Source organism: Anomaloglossus baeobatrachus, chromosome 3 (genome assembly GCF_048569485.1).
Source record: "Anomaloglossus baeobatrachus isolate aAnoBae1 chromosome 3, aAnoBae1.hap1, whole genome shotgun sequence".
NCBI classification, from domain to species: Eukaryota; Metazoa; Chordata; class Amphibia; order Anura; family Aromobatidae; genus Anomaloglossus; species Anomaloglossus baeobatrachus.
This window is the reverse complement of record NC_134355.1, coordinates 195,251,909-195,277,710: the sequence shown is the minus strand read 5'-3', so window position 1 is coordinate 195,277,710 and position 25,802 is coordinate 195,251,909. Positions and strand designations below refer to the sequence as shown.

General features: G+C 44.1%; 2 protein-coding genes across 2 annotated transcripts in view; one reads left to right on the top strand and one right to left on the bottom strand.

The window, feature by feature from the left end:
* Nucleotides 1–25,802, top strand: part of NOX3 (NADPH oxidase 3) — a 698,296-nt gene that overhangs the window by 43,778 nt on the left and 628,716 nt on the right. The window lies entirely within an intron of this gene.
* Nucleotides 1–25,802, bottom strand: part of TFB1M (transcription factor B1, mitochondrial) — a 148,592-nt gene that overhangs the window by 94,163 nt on the left and 28,627 nt on the right. The window lies entirely within an intron of this gene.

The window sequence follows — 25,802 nt, the reverse complement described above, 5'->3', positions numbered from 1 at the left end:
ATTCGACATTTTATCAACTGCCGCACACAAGGGGTCGTTTATAAAATTGATTGTGTGTGTGGCCTCGAATATATTGGAATAACTATCCGTGAATTTAGAAGGAGGATAGGTGAGCATTTGGGCGATGTGGAACATCGGAGGGACACTGCTGTGGCCAGACATGTCAACGAGAAGCACGGGGGTGATCCTCGTGTATTGAGATTTACAGGGATTGATAAAGTCCTGAGACCAAAAAGGGGAGGGGATTGGGATAGACTTGTCCTTCAGAGAGAGACTAGATGGATGTTCAAGCTCGAAACCCTGTCCCCTAAAGGTCTGAATGAGCAATTGCTCTTCAATAGTTTCATTTAGTATCCGTGGATGGTATACCCTTGCAATTCATAACTATCCCACCTTTTCTTGAGTCCTCTGGTTGGAGGTAGCATGGTGGCATATTCCCCCTTTTTTTCATGTCACCGTATATGCTTTTTCTAACCAGTGCTATTTGGATCATTAAGGCTATCCACACCGGTTGGTGTCGGATTTACATACAATATTTTGAAAACCAATATATCTGTGGATTTATCCTTGGCCCCTTTTTGAATACACTGTAATGAAAATGGTGCCTTTATGGCAGGTTTTGGACCATACTGTTTCCAGTAATTATTTTCACTACACTAACCAACTTGATGGCCCCTCACCTATAAATCAGATGGGAATTTTCATCCCGTAATGTTTGAATGATGGGGGGTGTGCATATTGGTTGGGGGAATCTTCTATGTTCATGGCCCTGGCCAATGAATGGCGTTGTGGGGTCGGAGTGTGCGGCGTTTAGATGATCCGCCCCCTGTGTGACGCTCCCATGTGGTAGGCCGTAGGTTTTCTATCACAGACGGGGGTATATGCCTCCGATTGGGGTGCGCGCTTCCGTGGTGGAGCGCGCGCCTTCTGAGTTGTCATGGAGGCATGCGGCATTTGAGGGCAGGATCCTCCTCTTGTTGTTGCGTATCTCCCTCAGTTGGGGGCGGTGCCCATGTCGAGCGCAGACAGAGCGCACGCCCCTAGGGACACTGTGAGGAGGTACGTCGCGGGTGAGGAGGAGCTTTCCCCTCTGGTACTGCCTACTCTGATGGTAAGGGGTGTTCCCCAGATGGAATGCTGGGGGTATGCGCGCCCTGATTCGTATTCGCTGGTGGGTACGTCACGGGAAGCATGCGACATTTGAGGGCAGGATCTTCCGCTTGCTGTGACGTATCTCCCTCGGCTGGGGGCGGTGCCCACGTCGAGCGCTAACAGAGCGCACGCCCCTTGGGACACTGTGAGGAGGTACGTCACGGGTGAGGAGGAGCTTTCCCCTCTGGTACTGCTTACGTCTGATGGTAAGGGGCGTTCCCCAGATGGAACGCTGGGGGTATGCGCGCCCTGATTCGTATTCACTGGTAGATACGTCACGGGCATGGGGGAGGATTCCACCCGGATGTGATTGACGTCACCGACTGTGAGGGGCGTTCCCTAGGGGGAGCGCGCGCTGATCAGTCTAGGACGCCGACATACATGTGCTGTGAACAGACGGGACAATGTGAATATCCACACGATAATAATGGAGTTAAACATCAGGTGAGAGTTACCTCATGATTGGAGGAACTATACTAACATCCTGTATAAAAGACCCCACCTTCATGGGCCAGCTTCCTTTGACATTATAGGCATGTGAGGGCTGGCGACCAGGACCTAATATATATGTAGCACTATGTCCCCTGAGGAGTCAATGTGGAGGAAACGCGTCGGGACGTCTATAGGGTCAGCTTAGGGGGTCCAGCTTTGCATTACTAGATGTGGTCCGTCCTTGTCAGGACGGAAGTTTGGGGCAGCAGGCAAATTTGTTATTTTGTCTCCAGATTGGATAGGGAGAGTGAATGCTGAATGGCATGATATACCTAGGATCCGGATGGAGAGACTGCTTGCCCTCTTGTGAAAGGATGTGGTGAGACCATTCCTTTTTATATATGCCTAATATATGTTGATATGTCTTGTTGTCTGACTATTGTCAGCATATATGGAATTGTGACATTTTTTTAGGTATATTAATTTTTTCTGCTAAGTTTATTTTTCTGGACCACTGTCCTCGATCTTGGCAATAATACTTCATTTATGTTTGTTGTGTTTTTTTGTTGTGTTTTTTTGATCTAGTGGCCACCACTGTGTGTATTCCGATATATATGGTCCGATGACCTACAGATTGGGTATCTAGACTTCAATTACACATGGTGATGGCTTGTTGAATTGATTTGTGGAACAAGAGGAACTTGGATTCTTCTTTTTTAAATCAATACTATTAAAGGATTGAATTTTATTGCTGTTATACACATATATATATATATATATATATATGTGTATGACAGCAATAAAATTCAATCCTTTAATAGTATTGATTTAAAAAAGAAGAATCCAAGTTCCTCTTGTTCCACAAATCAATTCAACAAGCCATCACCATGTGTAATTGAAGTCTAGATATATATATATTACAGTTAGGTCCAGAAATATTTGGACAGTGACACAATTTTCGCGAGTTGGGCTCTGCATGCCACCACATTGGATTTGAAATGAAACCTCTACAACAGAATTCAAGTGCAGATTGTAACGTTTAATTTGAAGGTTTGAACAAAAATATCTGATAGAAACTGTAGGAATTGTACACATTTCTTTACAAAACACTCCACATTTTAGGAGGTCAAAAGTAATTGGACAAATAAACCAAACCCAAACAAAATATTTTTATTTTCAATATTTTGTTGCGAATCCTTTGGAGGCAATCACTGCCTTAAGTCTGGAACCCATGGACATCACCAAACGCTGGGTTTCCTCCTTCTTAATGCTTTGCCAGGCCTTTACAGCCGCAGCCTTCAGGTCTTGCTTGTTTGTGGGTCTTTCCGTCTTAAGTCTGGATTTGAGCAAGTGAAATGCATGCTCAATTGGGTTAAGATCTGGTGATTGACTTGGCCATTGCAGAATGTTCCACTTTTTTGCACTCATGAACTCCTGGGTAGCTTTGGCTGTATGCTTGGGGTCATTGTCCATTTGTACTATGAAGCGCCGTCCGATCAACTTTGCGGCATTTGGCTGAATCTGGGCTGAAAGTATATCCCGGTACACTTCAGAATTCATCCGGCTACTCTTATCTGCTGTTATGTCATCAATAAACACAAGTGACCCAGTGCCATTGAAAGCCATGCATGCCCATGCCATCACGTTGCCTCCATCATGTTTTACAGAGGATGTGGTGTGCCTTGGATCATGTGCCGTTCCCTTTCTTCTCCAAACTTTTTTCTTCCCATCATTCTGGTACAGGTTGATCTTTGTCTCATCTGTCCATAGAATACTTTTCCAGAACTGAGCTGGCTTCATGAGGTGTTTTTCAGCAAATTTAACTCTGGCCTGTCTATTTTTGGAATTGATGAATGGTTTGCATCTAGATGTGAACCCTTTATATTTACTTTCATGGAGTCTTCTCTTTACTGCTGACTTAGAGACAGATACACCTACTTCACTGAGAGTGTTCTGGACTTCAGTTGATGTTGTGAACAGGTTCTTCTTCACCAAAGAAAGTATGTGGCGATCTTCCACTACTGTTGTCATCCGTGGACGCCCAGGCCTTTTTGAGTTCCCAAGCTCACCAGTCTATTCCTTTTTTCTCAGAATGTACCCGACTGTTGATTTTGCTACTCCAAGCATGTCTGCTATTTCTCTGATGGATTTTTTCTTTTTTTTCAGCCTCAGGATGTTCTGCTTCACCTCAATTGAGAGTTCCTTAGACCGCATGTTGTCTGGTCAAAGCAACAGCTTCCAAATGCAAAACCACACCCCTGTAATCAACCCCAGACCTTTTAACTACTTCATTGATTACAGGTTAACGAGGGAGACGCCTTCAGAGTTAATTGCAGCCCTTAGAGTCCCTTGTCCAATTACTTTTGGTCCCTTGAAAATGAGGAGGCTATGCATTACAGAGCTATGATTCCTAAACCCTTTCTCCGATTTGGATGTGAAAACTCTCATATTGCAGCTGGGAGTGTGCACTTTCAGCCCATATTATATATATATAATTGTATTTCTGAACATGTTTTTCTAAACAGCTAAAATAACAAAACTTGTGTCACTGTCCAAATATTTCTGGACCTAACTGTATATATATATATATTACATAGTGTTATATATAACACTATGTAATACACTATGTAAGTGGCAAAAAACAGTTTTCAACAATAACATACTAAATAACATTTGTGCAGTCTATGAATTTGTTCTAAAAAATAGAATTGCTTCCATCAGATCCTCCTTCGCAGATGACCTCAAATCTGACCTAATAATTTTAAGGCTAGAGCCGTAACCACATGGGCAACATCTCTTATCAATTTCCGGGTATAAAGGAATTGCCTCATGCACAGTCAGTTTTGATGAACGGTTGAATTTTTCTATTTCTTTGAGAGCAAGTGAAAATTTTTTACTGAAATATGGTCAATCTGCTTGTTATAGGAGACGGAGTGAAATCTTTTTCCTTGCGGCAACGCTTTGCCTGGTCATCCAAATACTTGTCAAAGTTAAACTCCTCATCTGATGAGGCTGAAGATATGGCAGCAGTAGCACTGTCAGGACCCAAATCCTCTTGCGCCTGGCAGTCCTGTAGCCGCTCATCCTAATTGCTACCTCAGTCAGAGCTTCTTTTCCTTTAGTAAGCTGTTGATCATCAAGCAGTATACAATGACTTGGGTCCACATAAACAGCTGCCAGAAGAATTTTATTTTACAATAGCTCTGTCTCTCTTCGTTTCATTGAAGCAGAAATGCCATCTGCGATTAAACCTCCTCTTTGGGACAGGCAAAATAGCAAGTTCTTCCACTCCCTTATGAAAATGCCAGGAGTTAAATCCTCAGCTTGTAATTTTTTAGTCACGGTAAATGGGTGATTATGCAATTCCTTCAATTCAGCCACCTGTGTCCATTGACCTTCATTTAATGTTACTTGAGGGTTCAGCATATCTATAAGAAATGATTTTAGTTCAAGCAATTGCTCAGTCATTAAATAAGTGCTGCCTCACCGAGTGGCTTGATCAACAATTGCCCCTTTCCCAGCACGTCTCTTCAAGATGGAATCAATTTTAGGGGTTCTGGCGGCAATAACCAACTTCCCCACTTTTCCAATTAGCTTTCCAGCATGTCCTCCCAGTTTCACACATCTGGCTTTTCGCCGGTTTGGCGTATGCGGCGCACGCCAGTACAGTACGATACAGTACAGTGGCAGAGCCGCAACTTCCGGGTCACATGCTCCGGTCACATAACAGCATGTGACCGGCGTTTGTCGCGCTACCACTGTACTGTATACACTGTACTGGAGTGTGCCGCATCCACCAAACCGGCGAAAAGCCAGATGTGTGAAACCGGGGTCCCTCTTGCAGACTCTCTCTTATTGCCAGCTGCAGCGTGTGCACGCAGCGCATGTGATGAATAGGAAAGTGTTTTGAAGCAGCTTCAATAAGATAATCTAATCCTAAAGTATCATTTTGCTGTTCTTCTGTTGTAATATCTGTTTATTCCTCAGTTACATGAACAGCACTGTGGCCTTCCATCTCACACATACTGAATCCTACATTTTCTTCTAGCTAAAGAAAAACACCAAAAGAAACTGAGCTGTATTAAATGTTCAGTAAACATGCAACATTACAAGCATGTGAATGGCAGCCTCAAGACTAGAAAAAAAAACAAAGAGAAAAATTGTATGAAAAATACCCTGACTATAAATAAATAAATTTCAAGTGCTTAATAACAGGGTACTTAGTATATACATTTTTGTAAAATGGTAAGAAGCTGTCCCACCTCGTCACAGTGTACCCATCTGGGACAGTTCCTAACCAACTAAAGTTAAAAACATTTTCTATACCTGACTTGTGTCATATCAAAACTCCAATGTGAATGGTAAGAAGTGGTCAGCTGGGTCCCAGATTAAATACACAGCAAAGTGGAAAGCAAATTGATTGCCCAGTCTCAGTATAAGGAGGGCTGCACCCCCATCTTGCACTAAAGCAAGAAAACAGACAAAAAAACAAAGAGAAAAATTGTATAAAAAATACCCTGACTATAAATAAATAAATTGCAATTTATTTATTTATAGTCAAGGTATTTTTCATACAATTTTTCTCTTTGTTTTTTTTCTAGTCTTGAGGCTGCCATTCACATGCTTGTAATGTTGCATGTTTCCTGAACATTTGCTACAGCTCAGTTTCTTTTGATGTTTTTTGTCTGTTTTCTTGCTTTAGTGCAAGATGGGGGTGCAGCCCTCTTTATACTGAGACTGGGCAATCAATTTGCTTTCCACTTTGCTGTGTATTTAATCTGGAACCCAGCTGACCACTTGTTACCATTCACATTGGAGTTTTGATAGACACAAGTCAGGTATAGAAAATGTTTTTAACTTTAGTTGGTTAGGGACTGTCCCAGATGGGCACACTGTGACGAGGTGGGACAGCTTCTTACCTTTTTGCAAAAATGTATATACTAAGTACCCTGTTATTAAGAACTTGCAATTTATTTATTGTCAGGGTATTTTTCATACAATTTTTCTCTTTGATTTTCTTCTAGATGTTGTTCATTACTCTCATTCATCAGTTTAATTGTACTTATGTTTGAAGCATTGTCTTTTCCAATAGCAAGAACCTGTTCTTTTTTGAGTTCGTAGTCTTGCAGAACTTTTTCCACTAATGCCTGGAGAAACTGGCTGATGTGATGAGCTTTAGTGTCTTTTACTGCCAGTGTCTTGCTAACAATTTGTTTCTTGTCACAAACATATCGAACATTGATGGCAAAATAATTCAGTGAAATGCAGTGACTCTGGGCATCACAGCAAAGGCAATGGGTTTCAAGATAGGACATTCAGACACATCGTTTTGTGAGGATCCTCACAAAAAATGAGCATGTCAGTTTGTGTGGTGTTTTTCTAATCTGCTTTTGCTACTGAAATTTATGAGCTCAAAAACCTTTCAGGTGATGCGGTTTTTTAAAAAGCTGATCTGCTTTTGCAGCTGACAAACGTATCTTCAAAAAGCGCAGCAAAAACGCTGTGTGTGAATGTAGCCTTAGATCAGGAATAGAACAGACATTTATAGGACATTTCATAACTTTCGCAAATTCCTATGAAAAAAATAAATATTCAGCACATTATGCATTGCACTACTGTCCCCAATTTATTATATATTTTAGGAGTCAGAGTCAGTGCATTTTATACCGACTCCGACTCCACCAAAATGAGCTCCGACTCCACAACTCCGACTCCACAGCCCTGGTCACAAGTCTTTAGTCACCATGACTGGACAACCCCTCTAAAGATACACACAATGAGTGAGGGTACATAACTTTCTGTGACCCTTATTTCTAAATTAACAAATGATTTGTTACAGGATCATTAACATGGTACACATCATACTAAAGGCCCCTTTACACACTGTAACATCGCTAACGACATTGCTGTAACGTCACCGGTTTTGTGACTTAATAGCGACCTCCCCAGCGACATTGCAGTGTGTGACACGCATCAGCGACCTGGCCCCCGCTGTGAGGTCGCTGATCGCTACACATCTCACAGGACCATATTTTGGTCCTTTGTTTCCCCGCTGCGCAGCATGTATCGTTGTGTTTGACACCGTTACAACGACTTCGTTAGCGACTTCCCTTTCAAATAGCTGCTTTGACACGTCCCCAATGACCAGCTAGGTTGTTCTGCAGGTCCGTATCGCTGCTGCGTCGTTGGTCAGATCTGCCTGTTTGACAGCTCACCAGCGACTGTTAGAGACTTTCCAGAGATCCCGGCCAGGTCGGGATCGCTGGTGGGATCGCTGGTGGGATCGCTAGAAAGTCTCAGTGTGTAAAGGGGCCTATAGACAAAGACTAGGTTTGTAAACTACTGAGCACAATAGTATGTACTGTAGTTCGTAAGGTAGGATGTATGATGTTGGCAGATTTCCACGTTGCTGCTTTTATTCTCTGGGCCTGCGCTCTGACATTCCTGTTTATGTAGTTGTAAATTCAACATATTTATCTCTTGCAATTGACAATTGTCAGGTACGGTTATTAAGGAAACTTGTCTGCATGTCTAACATGATACTTACAGGATTAATATGTCCATCTTTCAGCCAAGTAGAAAGAAATGTGTAATGGCTGAAACATGACTATTAGCATAAAAAGCTGTCTCACTGTGCAGAGGAAATGATTCTAATTTAGCAGAAAGCTCAGATAATTGTAACGTATCTCCCATTGTAATTTGGTTTTCCATTGCACGTTGCTTTTCTATTCCTAGTCTTGTCGTGCTGGGTGAGCTCTGCATTATACACTTAGCATCGGCAAGTATTTTGCTTGTAAAGGGTGAATCATTCGCCTGATTGTTTCTCCTTCATAACATTTCTTTTCTTTAGAACATGTACATCAGAAAGGCAGCACTTTACATTTAATCTCCACATTTAAATATCTTGGCAAAGCCCACAGGTTTAACCGCGTACTTGCTGGTGCGGTAATCAGTGGCAGCTCTTATGCAGGGCTTGGTGGTTATGTAATGCTGGGCAATTGAATTCTCAGAAACTGTCATACATCTGTCACTTCTAACTCTGCTAACTTTTAGAAATGATCCAGTTTTAAGCAGAGCCTTTTTTCTTTAGCTGTAATTATGTTTGACAGTGTGATACAATGGACTAGCAGCTGAACAAGATGAAATTGTTGGAACTCTACAATTTGGTAGCCAACATAAAATACCAACTGTTAATAGTGGGACCCCCACTAATCCTGAGAGCCGGGGATATAAATAGCCCTGTGTGAATAGATTGGAGGGCGATCATACAAACTGTCAAACAGAAAACTGTTTCATGGGACTGTAGGACATTTGCAAAAAATTAGGTGTCTTTTAGAGAAATCACAAATGATGAATCAGGCAACAACATCTGGGGATCCCCCCAACAATGGTGAACATAAAAAAATAAACAGGCGAACACAAATAAAGATCAAAAAAGGTGCAAAGGAAAAATGGTAAGTCATCATTAGAGCAGCAGATCAACAGCAGAAGACAGAATTCCTGCGGAGCCCTCAATTCCTGCAGGTTTCAAACCTTGACTCAAAGGTATCATATTTTACATGATTATCGCCTTTGTAAAGGGACCTTATGATATTAAAGGTCATCTGAGTTACGACATCTCCCCAGAGATCCCCATACACAGGAGCGTTCAGACTGCTCTGGCAGCGGCTTATCGCAAGGGAGAAAAAAAAGATCAGTCACTAAAATATAACAGGCCAGATCCTTCTTTCCTAAACATAAACTGTCGGTGGACAGGCAGAAAAACCCCATACACGTTAGACTGTTGCCTGATCCAGGGCCAGTGTTGGGGATGGGAAGTGCTCACTTGCCCAGGGCTTCCATCCACAAAGTGCTCCCTTTGCTTCTGCAGGCCCTCCATGAAATGAATAGTAGATGTACAGCAATATGTACAGTTTATGTTGTGCATCCACCATAGGTCACGAATGTCATTCTTAGCTTACTGCCAGCATCCAGTCAGGAACTGAGGGAGGCAGAGGGGCTGTCAGTGTGCAGACAGGAATCAGCCCTCAGCCCTGTCTGTGTTGTGTCCCTTAATGATATACACCCTCCCTTGTTCTGGGATTAGATGGTGAAGAAGTATTTTAGAAGTGAGGTGTGACACATATAACAATGGAGGTTAGCTGTGTATGTATACATACAGTATACACTGTGTGCCTGTGCGTATTTATATATAGTGTGTGCGTATATTCAGCACATAGTGTTAATATCATAAAAAAGAGAAGTTTTGGCAGCACTCTGCGGTGTCAAGAAATCTATTTTATTTTTCTTTTTTCTTTTTTGCAGACAGGTGATACAGACATGAGGGAGCAGGGGAAGCGGAGCACAAGGACGACGGTACCGTTTCGCACCTCTAGGGGTGCTTTCACGGGTCATGGTACACATCGGGTAACTATAGAAACCGCTTTCCTTAGTTACCCGATGTGTAACATGGTTACTAGCTTTCCCCGGCTCCCGACACACGTCAGCACTGTCGCTTTGAATAGTTACTTACCTTTTCTCCACTTTGTCGGATCCGGCGCGCTCTTGTGCACTGTGTACACTACAGTGGCCGCGCGACAAGCTCCGATCACGTGTTGTCATGTGACCGGAGCATGTGACCAGGAAGTTGCGGCGCGGCCACTGTACTGTACACAGTGTATGGCTGCTTTCAGACGTCCGTGTTTAATCAGGTACCAGTCACACGCATGGTTATGGTCATACGTGTGACAGGTACCGGAGAAAACACGGGTCTGTGAAATAAAAATATTTTTCATATTTACCTGCTTTCTCCGGCTCTACTGCCTCCCGCTCCTGACCGCCTATCAACACACACACACACACTGAGCACACATACACACATAGCAGACACACATAGATACACCGCGCGCATACACACAGCGCACATGCATGTACACACACACACACACTGAGCACACACACACTGAGCACACACAAATAGCAGACAGACACACACACACATAGCAGACACACATGGATACACCGAGTGCATACACACATAGCACACATGCATGTATACACACACACACACACACACACACACACTGAGCACATATACACACACATAGCAGACACATGGATACAACGCGCGCATACACATAGCGCACATGCATGTACACACACACACACACACTCAGCACATATACACACTGAGCACACACACACTGAGCACACACACATAGCAGACAGACCCACACACACAAATAGAAGACACACATGGATACACCGGGCGCATACACACATAGCGCACATGCGTGTATACACACATACACTGAGCACATATACACACATAGCAGACACACATGGATACACCGAGTGCATACACACATAGCGCACATGCATGTATACACACACACACTGAGCACATATACACACATAGCAGACACACATGGATACACCGAGCGCATACACACATACCACACATGCATGTACGTACACACACACACACTCTGCTGTATACTCACCCAGCGATGCGGTCCCCGGCACTGAAGTCCCCAGCGCTGTTCCTGCTTCCAGCTCCACAGGGCACTGAATATTCAGTGAGTATAATGAGCGACGATAAGGAGCGGGAGGCAGCAGAGCCGGAGACAGTATCGCTGGAGAGAAGTAAATATAGAAAATATTTTTATTAAAAAGACCCATATTTTCTCCGGTATGTTTTACACTGATGTCACACGGATCACATCAGTGTGCGATCTGTGTGACATCCGTGCTGCCGGAGATGCCTGTATGTGTGCGTGCGGGGTCATGAAAAGTCACACGGTCCGTGTGCAAACACGGACGTGTGAGGCACATCATAGATTAACATGGGAACGTGTGACATCTGTGTTAAAAACGGATGTCACACGTACCAAAACATGGACGTCTGAAACCAGCCTACGGCAGCGCGCCTGATCCGACAAAGTGGAGAAAAGCCGATTGTGTGAAACCACTAGCTTACCCCGGCTCCCGGTACACGTGTGCCGGAGCCGGTGTAGGCTGGTAACCATGGTACACATCGGGTAACTATAGAAACCGCTTTGCTTAGTTACCCAATGTGTAACATGGTTAGCTTACCCCAGCTCTCGGCACACATGTGCCGGAGCAGGCGTACGCTGTTAACCAGCGTACACATTGGGTATCTATGGAAACCGCTTTCCATAGTTACCCGATGTGTACCATGGCTACTAGCTTACCCCGGCTCCCTGCCCATTCAGATCGTTGGTCTCCCACTGTCAAACACGCCGATGTGTGCTGCACAGCAGGAGACCAACGAGCAAAAAATGAACCATCATTATTCAAGACTTACTGATTTTATTATTATTCAATCTGCTAACCTACATACACATTCTAGACGTTAGAATCGGGCCACCTTCTAGTATATATATATATATATATATATCGTATATAGTCTGAACAGAGAACAAAGAGTAGAAATGCTTCAAAATCGTGATTTATTTATACAAAATTCATACACATAGAAAATACATGGTCAGAGGACCAGGATAGTAGGGCACTAGAGGTGACAGGGGATGAAATAGGCAGAAAGAACCGGGAATCTGCACTTCCATAAAGCTCTGTCTCCATCAGACACCCATAGGCCACATGGAAATGAGACAACACAATGGCATATAAAAAATCAGCACATAAAGCTTGTAAATACCATGTGAACCATATCAGGGATAGTAACAGAGTAAGCAGGCAGTAATGTCAAGACACATGCATCATGTTCCTGTATAATAGGGGTAAAACCGAACCAAGTGTTCATTAGGTTAAATAATTTAAAGGATAAGACACTGATGCATGTGTGCTTTACAAAAAACCAACCTGCAGATCTAAACAGATGAAATAATGCACATGGGTATGCAGATAAATCCGGAGGTGACGAGAGGGGTGAGCCCCCAAGATAAGACTCCAACGTACGTTTCACGTTAGTGTTGTATTCGCTTCATCAGGGAGTGATTAAAGGACGCAGCAAGGCTACTATAAATAGCCCAGTGTCCAGCTGATGCACCTCACCGATCAGTCTCAGCGCATGCGCACATCGCGCTACACAGACCCAGCACCTCCCACTGGCCGTCATGACCCAGCGCATGCGCGGGAGCGGGGACGCGTCTCCATAGCTCCCGCGCATGCGCAGAGGTCAGACTAGAGACAGCCGGGGAGAGCAGAGGCGGCGGCGAGATGCAGGCACGCGCACACCAGTAAGAGCTAAGGACCCGGAAGTTCAAAGCACAGCAGCCCCGTGTAATACGGAGTGATCGTGAACAATATATACCAATCATATAACACAGTGTAAACATATATATATATATATATATATATATATATATAGAGGGCAATCGTAGAACATAACGCTGGCTCCAGAGTTCTGTATATAGCTTGAGAATAAAGATGTGTAGACAACGATCATATTTCCAGACCGAGGGATGAGGATGACAGCTGGAATCATAGCTGAGCCACATAAGATATAGGGGAAAGAGAAATTGTTAAAAATGAGAATCAAAAACAAATCAAAGAAAGAAAGAGAACAATAATAAAAGTTATTATAGAATAAAATACATCAAACCCCTAAAAAAGAGAGGGGGGGACCCCCATTAAAAAGGTGACCTCAAAGAAAAGAGGCAAAACTTAGAGCCTCGTTGAGACCAGATGGGGCGACTGTGCCAAGAGTCACCATCCATCTGGTCTCACGTTGGGCTAACTTCCTCTTGATATTTCCACCTCTGATGCCGCTATGGACGACTTCAATACCCCGAACCATTAAGGATTTAGGGTCGCATCCATGATATGCTTTAAAATGGCGCGGCAATGTTTTTAAGGTGGCGACATCATCCACCGTCCGGGCCGCCGCAATGTCACGCACGTGCTCTCTCACGCGGATGCGTAGCTCACGAGATGTTAGGCCAATGTAAATGAGTGAGCATCCACAAACCGCGTAATATACAACATTGGACGTACCACAGGAAATGTAGTCTCTAATTTGGAACTCATGTTTCCCATTTGCGGATGAGAACACAAAGCTACGTGACATATTGCGGCAGGCCAGGCAGTGGCCGCATGGGAAGAAACCAACACGAGGTAACGTAGAGCCAAGAAAACCAGACGTAGGAGGAACATAATGACTCCGGACAAGCTTATCCCTCAAATTTGATGATCTTCTTGCAGTCATCAATGGATAATCAGAGAGTGATTCCCTAAAGGATGGGTCGGTCTTGAGAATGGGCCAGTGTTGGTTGAGGATGGCTCTCATATTGTGCCATTCACTATTGTAGGTGGTAATAAATCTAACACTATGCTCATCAGAAGGATTTTTCTGTCTAGAAAGAAGGAGCTGGGATCGAGGAGTGTTCTTTGCCCTCAGGTACCCACGTTTTATGCTGCGGTTACTGTAACCTCTTTCCCGGAAGCGTGACATGAGGTTGGCAGCTTGCTCCTCGAATTTAGCATCCGAGGAGCAGATCCTCCTCATCCTCAGGAACTGTCCGGTAGGGACAGCACGAATGGTAGATGTGTGATGGGCAGACGAGGCGTGAATAAATGAATTCACGGATGTGGACTTACGAAACACATCCGTTTGAATCAAATTGTTCTCATCAACCTCAATAAAAACATCTAAAAAATCGATTATCCATTGATGACTGCAAGAAGATCATCAAATTTGAGGGATAAGCTTGTCCGGAGTCATTATGTTCCTCCTACGTCTGGTTTTCTTGGCTCTACGTTACCTCGTGTTGGTTTCTTCCCATGCGGCCACTGCCTGGCCTGCCGCAATATGTCACGTAGCTTTGTGTTCTCATCCGCAAATGGGAAACGTGAGTTCCAAATTAGAGACTACATTTCCTGTGGTACGTCCAATGTTGTATATTACGCGGTTTGCGGATGCTCACTCATTTACATTGGCCTAACATCTCGTGAGCTACGCATCCGCGTGAGAGAGCACGTGCGTGACATTGCGGCGGCCCGGACGGTGGATGATGTCGCCACCTTAAAAACATTGCCGCGCCATTTTAAAGCATATCATGGATGCGACCCTAAATCCTTAATGGTTCGGGGTATTGAAGTCGTCCATAGCGGCATCAGAGGTGGAAATATCAAGAGGAAGTTAGCCCAACGTGAGACCAGATGGATGGTGACTCTTGGCACAGTCGCCCCATCTGGTCTCAACGAGGCTCTAAGTTTTGCCTCTTTTCTTTGAGGTCACCTTTTTAATGGGGGTCCCCCCCTCTCTTTTTTAGGGGTTTGATGTATTTTATTCTATAATAACTTTTATTATTGTTCTCTTTCTTTCTTTGATTTGTTTTTGATTCCCATTTTTAACAATTTCTCTTTCCCCTATATCTTATGTGGCTCAGCTATGATTCCAGCTGTCATCCTCATCCCTCGGTCTGGAAATATGATCGTTGTCTACACATCTTTATTCTCAAGCTATATACAGAACTCTGGAGCCAGCGTTATGTTCTACGATTGCCCTCTATATATATATATATGTTTACACTGTGTTATATGATTGGTATATATTGTTCACGATCACTCCGTATTACACGGGGCTGCTGTGCTTTGAACTTCCGGGTCCTTAGCTCTTACTGGTGTGCGCGTGCCTGCATCTCGCCGCCGCCTCTGCTCTCCCCGGCTGTCTCTAGTCTGACCTCTGCGCATGCGCGGGAGCTATGGAGACGCGTCCCCGCTCCCGCGCATGCGCTGGGTCATGACGGCCAGTGGGAGGTGCTGGGTCTGTGTGGCGCGATGTGCGCACGCGCCGAGACTGATCGGTGAGGTGCATCAGCTGGACACTGGGCTATTTATAGTAGCCTTGCTGCGTCCTTTAATCACTCCCTGATGAAGCGAATACAACACTAACGTGAAACGTACGTTGGAGTCTTATCTTGGGGGCTCACCCCTCTCGTCACCTCCGGATTTATCTGCATACCCATGTGCATTATTTCATCTGTTTAGATCTGCAGGTTGGTTTTTTGTAAAGCACACATGCATCAGTGTCTTATCCTTTAAATTATTTAACCTAATGAACACTTGGTTCGGTTTTACCCCTATTATACAGGAACATGATGCATGTGTCTTGACATTACTGCCTGCTTACTCTGTTACTATCCCTGATATGGTTCACATGGTATTTACAAGCTTTATGTGCTGATTTTATATATGCCATTGTGTTGTCTCATTTCCATGTGGCCTATGGGTGTCTGATGGAGACAGAGCTTTATGGAAGTGCAGATTCCCGGTTCTTTCTGCCTATTTCATCCCCTGTCACCTCTAGTGCCCTACTATCCTGGTCCTCTGACCATGTATTTTCTATGTGTATGAATTTTGTATAAATAAATCACGATTTTGAAGCATTTCTACTCTTTGTTCTCTGTTCAGATTATGCTATTGGAGTAGCTCTACAGTGGTGTGGCGATTCATATATGACCCACCTCACTGTATTTTTGTGTACATGGACATACTGAGTCTATATCGTATATAGTGTCTATATATATACGGGGTAGTGTGATGACTATTTTAAAAATTTTGCAAAACAAAAAGGAAACCCCTTACATTTGAGGAACAATTGCATTCAAATGACATTAGTATCATCAAATTTGTAAAATATTCAAAAAAGTTCCCCCTCTTTTTCATTTCAAAATTTTCAAAAAAAACGATTTTTCGTGTTTTAATTTTTTGAAGATTCTGGAGTGATTTAGAATATTCAGGAATAATTTAGAACATCTAGAATAAGAATAATCTAGTGAAAAAATGACATTTTTAATTGTTACCCATTAAAAATTTATATTTAACGTTTTCTTTAAAAGTTAGATCTAGCCTTACAAACATGTGCTATAAGAAGAGCTGAAAGAATTGAAAAGCATGTGGTACATTTGGAGTCAGGCAGCCATCTTGGATACTAGAAAGTGAATTTTACTGTGAATAAGTTTTTTAATTTAAAAAGTGTATATGAAGTGAATAAGTGATAAAGTTATCGTAATAAATAAATAGTGTAAATGTTTATAGATTTCTAAGTAATATTGGTAGAAGGACAGAAAATGAAAACCAAAATTTTTGAAAAACTTCAAAGCAAAGATCCCTATTTTCTCCACTTCGATGGTAAAAGAATCCAAGGGGAAGAGTTTCAAGTAGTTCTGCTGAAAAATACCACAACCGAAATCTAACTCGGTATTCTGAAATGTGAGAATGGTTCTGCCACGGCTATTCACAAGGAACTACATCAGCTAATTGATGAATACGACGATTGGGAAAATATTCGCATGATAATCTGCGACACGGCAACAGTAAATACTGGTCGTTTGAATGGGATTGTAATGCTGATACAGGATGATGTCTTGAGAAAGGGCTTTCAGAAGCCACAATACATTGGCTGTCAACTCCATGTACTCGACCTCCTACTGAAGCACGTCATGAATTTCCTTATTCCAGAGTCAACGAAGAAACCAGAACTCAATTATTTCTTCATTGACAAATTAACAGAAAACTATGCCTCACTTCAGATTGATTACCACCAAGTTGCAACAGATGATGTCAACACAGGCGAGAATCCTGGATGGCGAGATGATTTCAAGTTCTTATATGAACTATGTCAGGCGTATCGTCATTACAAAACAACATCACGTTGGCCTCGAATCAGTTGGAAGAAACTCCCAAACCTGCACATGGCAAGATGGAACTCGCGAGTTGTATATGCTGTTATAGCATTTTTTCTGATACCAGAGTGGCGTCCTCGGTATAGCATGCGACTTCATCTGCTATGAATGGGAAAATGCCTGGTTCCAGTCGCAACACTACAATGAAGCGTCCTTCAATGAACTGTTAACCTCACTCACCAAGACAAAGTGCAAGAAGGCAATTAAGTGTTTGAAGGCGCCCTGGTTGGTCGAGAAGTAATTGACATTCCCATATCTAACCAAAATGCTGAATGTGCTGTAAAACTGATGGAGGAACTACATGCGAAATTGAAAAAAATTGAATTTTTGAATCTAAAATTCATAGGAAAAATAATTTTTAAACACTTCTTTTGTACATATTGTACTTATAATTAACTGTTTTATACCGTATTTGTTAAAAAATGAATAATAAAAGTTGCTTGGTTATTACTATTATCGTTTCAATAATGCAAAATTGCATGTCCTTTTTTGGGGGGAAAAAATAATTTTTGCCTTATTTCATTTGAATGAAAGGGGGAACTTTTTTTAAAAAACAAAAAAAAGCAATACTCATTCTTAAATTACCCATAAAAGTTCCTCGATTGCACATGGTTTCATAAAAAATTTTTTTTGTCATTACACTAATACAGGGTGTATATATAAATGTATATGCATGCATGGTACATAGTAGGTTTAGACAGTATATAGTTTCTTTATGTGTCTGTATGTATACAGTGCCTACAAGTAGTATTCAACCCCCTGCAGATTTAGCAGGTTTACACATTCGGAATTAACTTGGCATTGTGACATTTGGACTGTAGATCAGCCTGGAAGTGTGAAATTATTTCTTTTTTAATTTTTTTTTTAAATTGTGAAAAGTTTATTCAGAGGGAAGGAGGGAGGAGTGCACCACCGCAGCATATATATATATATATATATGTACAATAGAAGGGTGCTGGAAATGCAATGAGAATTATAAATAAGCACAAGGAGAAAAAGACATTGCACATAACCGCACAACCTAATTATAATATACAACACTTTAGTACACTTGTACACAATAAAAACAATTAAAACGTGAAAAAAGTTTATTCAGAGGGTCATTTATTATTCAACCCCTCAAACCACAAGAATTCTGTTTGGTTCCCCTAAAGTATTAAGAAGTATTTCAGCCAAAAAAGAACAATGAGCTTCACATGTTTGGATTAATTATCTCTTTTTCCAGCCTTTTCTGACTAATTAAGACCCTTCCCAAACTTGTGAACAGCACTCATACTTGGTCAACATGGGAAAGACAAAGGAGCATTCCAAGGCCATTAGAGACAAGATCGTGGAGGGTCACAAGGCTGGCAAGGGGTACAAAACCCTTTCCAAGGAGTTGGGCCTACCTGTCTCCACTGTTGGGAGCATCATCCGGAAGTGGAAGGCTTATGGAACTACTGTTAGCCTTCCACGGCCTGGACAGCCTTTGAAAGTTTCCACCCGTGCCGAGGCCAGGCTTGTCCGAAGAGTCAAGGCTAACCCAAGGACAACAAGGAAGGAGCTCCGGGAAGATCTCATGGCAGTGGGGACATTGGTTTCAGTCAATACCATAAGTAACGTACTCCACCGCAATGGTCTCCGTTCCAGACGAGCCCGTAAGGTACCTTTACTTTCAAAGCGTCATGTCAAGGCTCGTCTACAGTTTGCTCATGATCACTTGGAGGACTCTGAGACAGACTGGTTCAAGGTTCTCTGGTCTGATGAGACCAAGATCGAGATCTTTGGTGCCAACCACACACGTGACATTTGGAGACTGGATGGCACTGCATACGACCCCAAGAATACCATCCCTACAGTCAAGCATGGTGGTGGCAACATCATGCTGTGGGGCTGTTTCTCAGCCAAGGGGCCTGGCCATCTGGTCCGCATCCATGGGAAGATGGATAGCACGGCCTACCTGGAGATTTCAGTCAAGAACCTCCGCTCCTCCATCAAGGATCTTAAGATGGGTCGTCATTTCATCTTCCAACAAGACAACGACCCAAAGCACACAGCCAAGAAAACCATGGCCTGGTTCAAGAGGGAAAAAATCAAGGTGTTGCAGTGGCCTAGTCAGTCTCCTGACCTTAACCCAATTGAAAACTTGTGGAAGGAGCTCAAGATTAAAGTCCACATGAGACACCCAAAGAACCTAGATAACTTGGAGAAGATCTGCATGGAGGAGACGGCCAAGATAACTCCAGAGACCTGTGCCGGCCTGATCAGGTCTTATAAAAGACGATTATTAGCTGTAATTGCAAACAAGGGTTATTCCACAAAATATTAAACCTAGGGGTTGAATAATAATTGACCCACACTTTTATGTTGAAAATGTATTAAAATTTAACTGAGCAACATAACTTGTTGGTTTGTAAGATTTATGCATCTGTTAATAAATCCTGCTCTTGTTTGAAGTTTGCAGGCTCTAACTTATTTGCATCTTATCAAACCTGCTAAATCTGCAGGGGGTTGAATACTACTTGTAGGCACTGTATATACAGTATGTCACAAAATTGAGTACAGCCCTCACATTAATGTAATTTTTTTTATATCTTTTCATAGGACAACGCTGAAGATATGACACTTGATACAATGTAAAGTAGTCAGTTTATAGCTTGTATAACAGTGTAAATTTGGTGTGTCCTGTAAATAACTCAGCACACAGCCATTAATGTCAAAACTGCTGGCAACAAGCATGAGTACATGCCTAGGTGAAAATGGTCAAATTGTGTCCAAAGTGCTAATATTTTGTGTGGCCACCATTATTTTAAAGCACTGCCTTAACTCTCTTGGACATGGAGTTCACTAGAGCTTCACAGGAGCCACTGGATCCCCTTCCCCTCCTCCATGACGACATCATAGAGCTGGTGGATGTTAAAGACCTTGTGGTCTTCCACCTTCCATTTGTGGATTTCTCACAGATGCTCAACAGGGCTGAAGTCTAGAGAATGCTAGGCCAGTCCAGCACCTTTACTCTCAGTTTCTTTAGCAAGGCAGTGGTTGTCTTGGAGGTGTCTTAGGGGCCAATATGTTGGAATACTGCCATGCGGCCCCGTTTCCAAAGAGAAGGGGATTCATACTCTGCTTCAGTATGTAACAGAACATGTTGGCATTCATAGTTCCCTCAATGAACTGCAGCCCACCACAGCCAGCAGCCCTCATGCAGCCCCAAATCGTAACACTCCCGTTACCATGCTTGACGGTAGGCAAGACAAATTTGTCTTTGTACTCCTTGTGGCAACACAAGGAAGAGGGTGCTCTCTTCCAGTAGCCTGGCTGTCTTTAGAAAGACTGCACGGACCAGGGCTAATCTCATTGAATACCTGTATTTCTTCCCTATGGGCAGAACACTATACAAATAACTAAGGTTGAAGTTACCGTACTCCGGTAAAACTTTATTGGTCACCAACAGTCAACAACATATAGTACATTCCCAGCGAGAACACAAGATGATACAAATTACAAGAGTCTTAGGGGTACTTTGCACGCTGCGACATCGCAAGCTGATGCTGCGATGTCGAGCGCGATAGTCCCCGCCCCCGTCGCAGCAGCGATATTTTGTGCTTGCTGGCGTAGCGAACATTATCGCTACGCCAGCTTCACATGCACTTACCTGTCCTGCGACGTCGCTCTGGCCGGCGACCCACCTCCTTCCTAAGGAGGCGGGTCGTGCGGCGTCACAGCAACGTCACATGGCAGGCGGCCAATACTAGCGGAGGGGCGGAGATGAGCAGGATGTAAACATCCCACCCACCTACGTCCTTCCGCATTGCAGCCGGGACGCAGGTAGGAGATGTTCCTCGCTCCTGCGGCTTCATACACAGCGATGTGTGCCGCAGGAACGAGGAACTACATCGTACCTGTCGCTGGACTGGCATTATGGAAATGTCGGACCCTACACCGATGATACGATAACGACGCTTTTGCGCTCGTTAATCGTATCAAAAAGGAATTGCACACTACGATATCGACTGCGATGCCGGATGTGCGTCACTTTCGATTTGACCCCACCGACATTGCACCTGCGATGTCGTAGTGTGCAAAGCCCGCCTAACTCTTTTGCTGGCGCACCAAGGGTTAGAATCTTTGTGACTTTGGGGCATCCAGGGCTAGCTAATCCAGCCAGCAGCACCCTGTATTTTGTGGACACCCACTGAGAGATTGTGGCAAGCTTAAGAAGCTGACCGAGCACAGTGAAGTATATAAAAAGGTGACTGGATTGTTCCAACCTGGGTTCTCCAGCAAATTCTTGGGCTCAATGTTGGGCAGTGGAGCAGCTCTGTAATCTGCAGCTGGAACAATCCACCCTAGGCTGAAGTCCTCTAGAATGACACTGGTGACAGGAGAAAGTCCCTTTTTAAATCTCTCAGTTGCCATTTTAGGGTATTCTTACTTACTCAGATCATGGCTGCATGGTGCTGATGCAATCTACAATCCGCAGACATTCCAAAGATTAACATATAGAAAGAGGCACCAAACAATCTGACATGAAACAAACAATCTGACATGAAACAACCACTGATGTCTTTTGATTACTGTGCAAAGGAACAATACTACCGGCATAATTAGGAATAGTTTACACAATTAGCCAGATTGAAGCTGAATGGTAAGAAATCATACCTGGTTGACGCCACACACACTTGACAGCATCTGAACCAAAAAGGTTTATTTTGGTCTCACCAGACCACAGTATAAAGTTTCAGTAATCCATGTCATTATGTTGACTTGTCTTCAGCAAACTGTTTGCGGTCTTTGTTGTGCATTATCTTTAGAAAAGGCTTCCTTCTGGGATCACAGCCATGCAAACCAATTTGATGCAGTTTATGGCATGCGGTCTGAGCACTGACAGGCTTACCCCCCACCCCTTTAACCTCCACATCAATTCTACAAGCACTCATACATCTATTTTGAAAAGACAACCTTTGGAAATGATGCTGAGGACGTACACTCAACTTCTTTGGTCAACCATAGCGAGGCCTGTTCTGAGTGGATCCTGTCTTGTTAAGCAGCTGTATGGTCTTGGCCATTGTGCTACAGCCCAGATTCAGGTTGTTGGCAATTTTCATATAGTCTAGGCCAGAGGTCTCAAACACGCGGCCCCTCAGGCTGTTTCGTGCGGCTCCCAGGCCCGTGCCCCTGCTGACTATCGCAGCAAGTGCAGGGGCCGCAGCGCCGGCAAAACATTCATCTTACATAAATCGCTGATAGGGGCTGCGGGCGGCCCCTGCCACAATAGTCAACAGGGGCACGGAAGCAGAGATGAAGCAGCCGAGGGAACGCGGGACAGGCGAGAGGCATGGTGTGTTTTTTTTTTTGCTTTTTTTTGTGTATGTGAAGGCAGGCACATTAACCCCTTAGCGACCTATGACGTACTGGGTGCGTCATGGCTCCCTGATACTTAAGGACCCATGACGTACCCAGTACGTCATGGCAAAATCGCAATCCCAGTGGCTGCGATCGCTTTGCAAATACCTTAGATTCGGGGAGGAGGGGACCTCTGCCTGACCTCAGGAGGGGTGGTGTCTCCTCCCCGGACCTACGGAGGCTGTGATTGGCTGACGAATGCCGCTCAGCCAATCACAGCCACTGTAATGTTTTAGCCATTGAAAATGGCTGAAACATTGAAATCCAGCCATGATCGGTGCAACTTTAGCCCTGATCATTGGCTGGAGCTGGGTGACCTCTTTTTCACCTGCCCCCCAGCTCTGATTGGAGAGACCGGCCTTCTGACCGATCTCTCCAATCACTGTGGATCTGGGGCCGAAGACCGCCCCCTCAACTTCACTCCGGCGTCTGTGGAAGCCGAGGGGAGCGATCGGTAAGTTATAGCCACTGCCCCCTTTCAGCCGCCGCCACTGCCCCCCACCCCCAACCCACCCATTACAACAGGATGGGGAGAAGGTGGGCACATTACTATGGGATTTGGATAATGCTGGGAACATTACTATAGGATGGGGACATTACAAGGATGGGCACAATACTATAGGATGGGGACATTAGTATAGAATGGGGACAAGGTGGGCACACTACTATAGGATGGGGGCAAGGTGGGCACATTACTATAGATGGAGACAAGGTGGGCACATTAGTATAGGATGGGGACAAGGTGAGCACATTACTATAGAATGGGGACAAGGTGAGCACATTACTATAGGATGGGGACAAGGCTGGGGAAATTACTATAGGATACGGACAAGGATGAACACATTACTACAGGATGGGCACATTACGATAAGATGGGGACAAAAATGGGGACATTACTATAGGATGGGGACAAGGATGGGGCATATTACTACAAGATGGGGACAAGGATGGGGAACATTACTATAGAATGGGGACTAGGATGGGGCACAATACTACAAGATGGGGAACATTACTAAAGATGTTGGTCAAAATTTCTATATAGCGCTAATTGTAACACTATTAGTTACAAGAAAGGAATAAAATGTAAAAAAACCCCTCAAAATAAGGCATGACTTTATTTTTAAGTAAAATTTTATATATATATTTCCTCTATGCGGCCCATACACCCAGCCGAGTTTGAGACCCCTGGTCTAGGCTATGTTTATTGTGGAGCAACAATTCTTTTTTTCAGGTCCTCGAAGAATTATTTGCCATGAAGTGTTACGTTGCACTTCCAGTGACCAGTATGAGAGAGTGTATGAGCGATATCACCAAATTTAACACGCCAGTTCACATCTGAGACCTTGTAACACTAATGAGTAGAGTTGAGCGGGATGCCAATAATCCGGGGCCAGCGGATCATTAACAGACTTAAAAATAAGTCTGATCCGCTCCGGAATCCGGTGCCCATAAAAGTCAATGGGGACCGGAATCCGGAGGTTACAAACGTTTGTGGAGGGACTAGGGGGCTAGGAGCGAGCGCGGCATACTCACCAAGGCGCTGTCATGGCGGCACACTCCTTCCAGGTCACGCTGTTACCTTCTGGAGCCGACAATTCAATATTCATTGTTTTCCCCGCCCACCGGCTCGCATTGGTTGCAGCTAGACACACCCCCACCCTGAGTGTCAGCGTGTCACCTAACTGCAACCAATCACAGGCGCCAGGACGGCCGGTGGGCGGGGAAAGCAGTACACTCTGTCGGTCAGTTCACGGTGGTAAAAATAAACACTCGGCAGCACAGTTATAGCGCGGCTGCAGCCCCCGCTGTCGCGCTGTATCTGTGCTGTGTATACAGTGACCAGAGTCACACGTGCGAGGCTTTGCCGGGTGCTGCCATGGCAGACCCGCGTGAACCCCTTGCATGTGCGATTCCGGTGAAAGTAAAAAAAAAAATAAAAACGACGTGCGGTTCCCCCTATTTTCATCCCCAGCCAAGATAACGCCGGCCGGGGGCTGGTATATCCTCAGCCCGTAGTCGTCCGGTAATGCCGCATCTATTAGATGCGACCATATCGGTGTCCGCTACTGGCTCTTCCCGCTGGCGTGATGCGGTGCCAGTCGGGGTAATAGCAGGGTTAGCAGGGGCGCACGTCTGCTGCTAAACCCTAGGTTTATGTGATGGCACAGGCGTCTATCAGATACCTGCATCGCACAAACCTGTAAGTGACAGTAAATAAAACACAGACACAGACAACAATCCTTTATTTGGAATAAAATACAAAACACACCCTGCTTCTCCTCTTTATTAACCCCAAACACCCTGCAGCTCTGACGTAATCCACAGGAAAAGTCCCACGCCGCTTCAGCTCTGCTACATCTGAATATCATAGAGAGCGCCACGACCGACCGCTCTCTGTGAGCTCCAGAGAATGAATGAGCTGCGCATTGAGCGGTGACGTCACTCAGGTCATTTGCGATCACAGCTGGAGGTTCCCACGGTCCTTCATCTGTGATCGCAGGTAACCTGACCTCAGGTGGAGGTCACTGAGTTCACAGACCTGCATCTCCTAGCAGAAAAATCGCAGTTTTTTTTGCCAAGAGATGCAGATTTTGTGCTGAAATTGTTATACCAAATCCCTGCATCCAATCTACACCTCCTGGCAAAAAACCGTGGTGTTTTGACACAATTTTTTGCCGCGGTTATTTTTCCGCGTTGTTTTGCCAGGAGGTGCACATTTGGTGCTGAAATCGTCTGCACCAGCTTTCAGCATCAAATTTCCACCTGTGGCAGAATTTTTTTATTTTTGGGGGCCAAGGGATGCAAATTTGATGCTGAGATTTTTACACCATATTCCTGCATCCAATTTAGACCTCCTGGCAAAAAAACGCGGTGTTTTGGCGCAATTTTTTGCCGCGGTTTTTGCCGCGGTTAATTTCTTGTGATTTTTGCCGCGGTTTTTTGCCAGGAGGTGTAGATTGGGTGCCAGAATATGGTGTAAAATTGTAATAATCACACAATTTACATCCCTTGGTCCAAAAATTAAAAAGAAACAAACGTTTAGACGCTGTTTTTGTGCGGTCTTGTGCCAGGAGGTGCAAATTTGGTGCAGGATTTTGGTGTATTACTTCACCAACAAATTTGCATCTCCTGGCAGAAAACAGTGATGAAATGGTTTTCATACTGCTGTTTTTTGGCTGTATT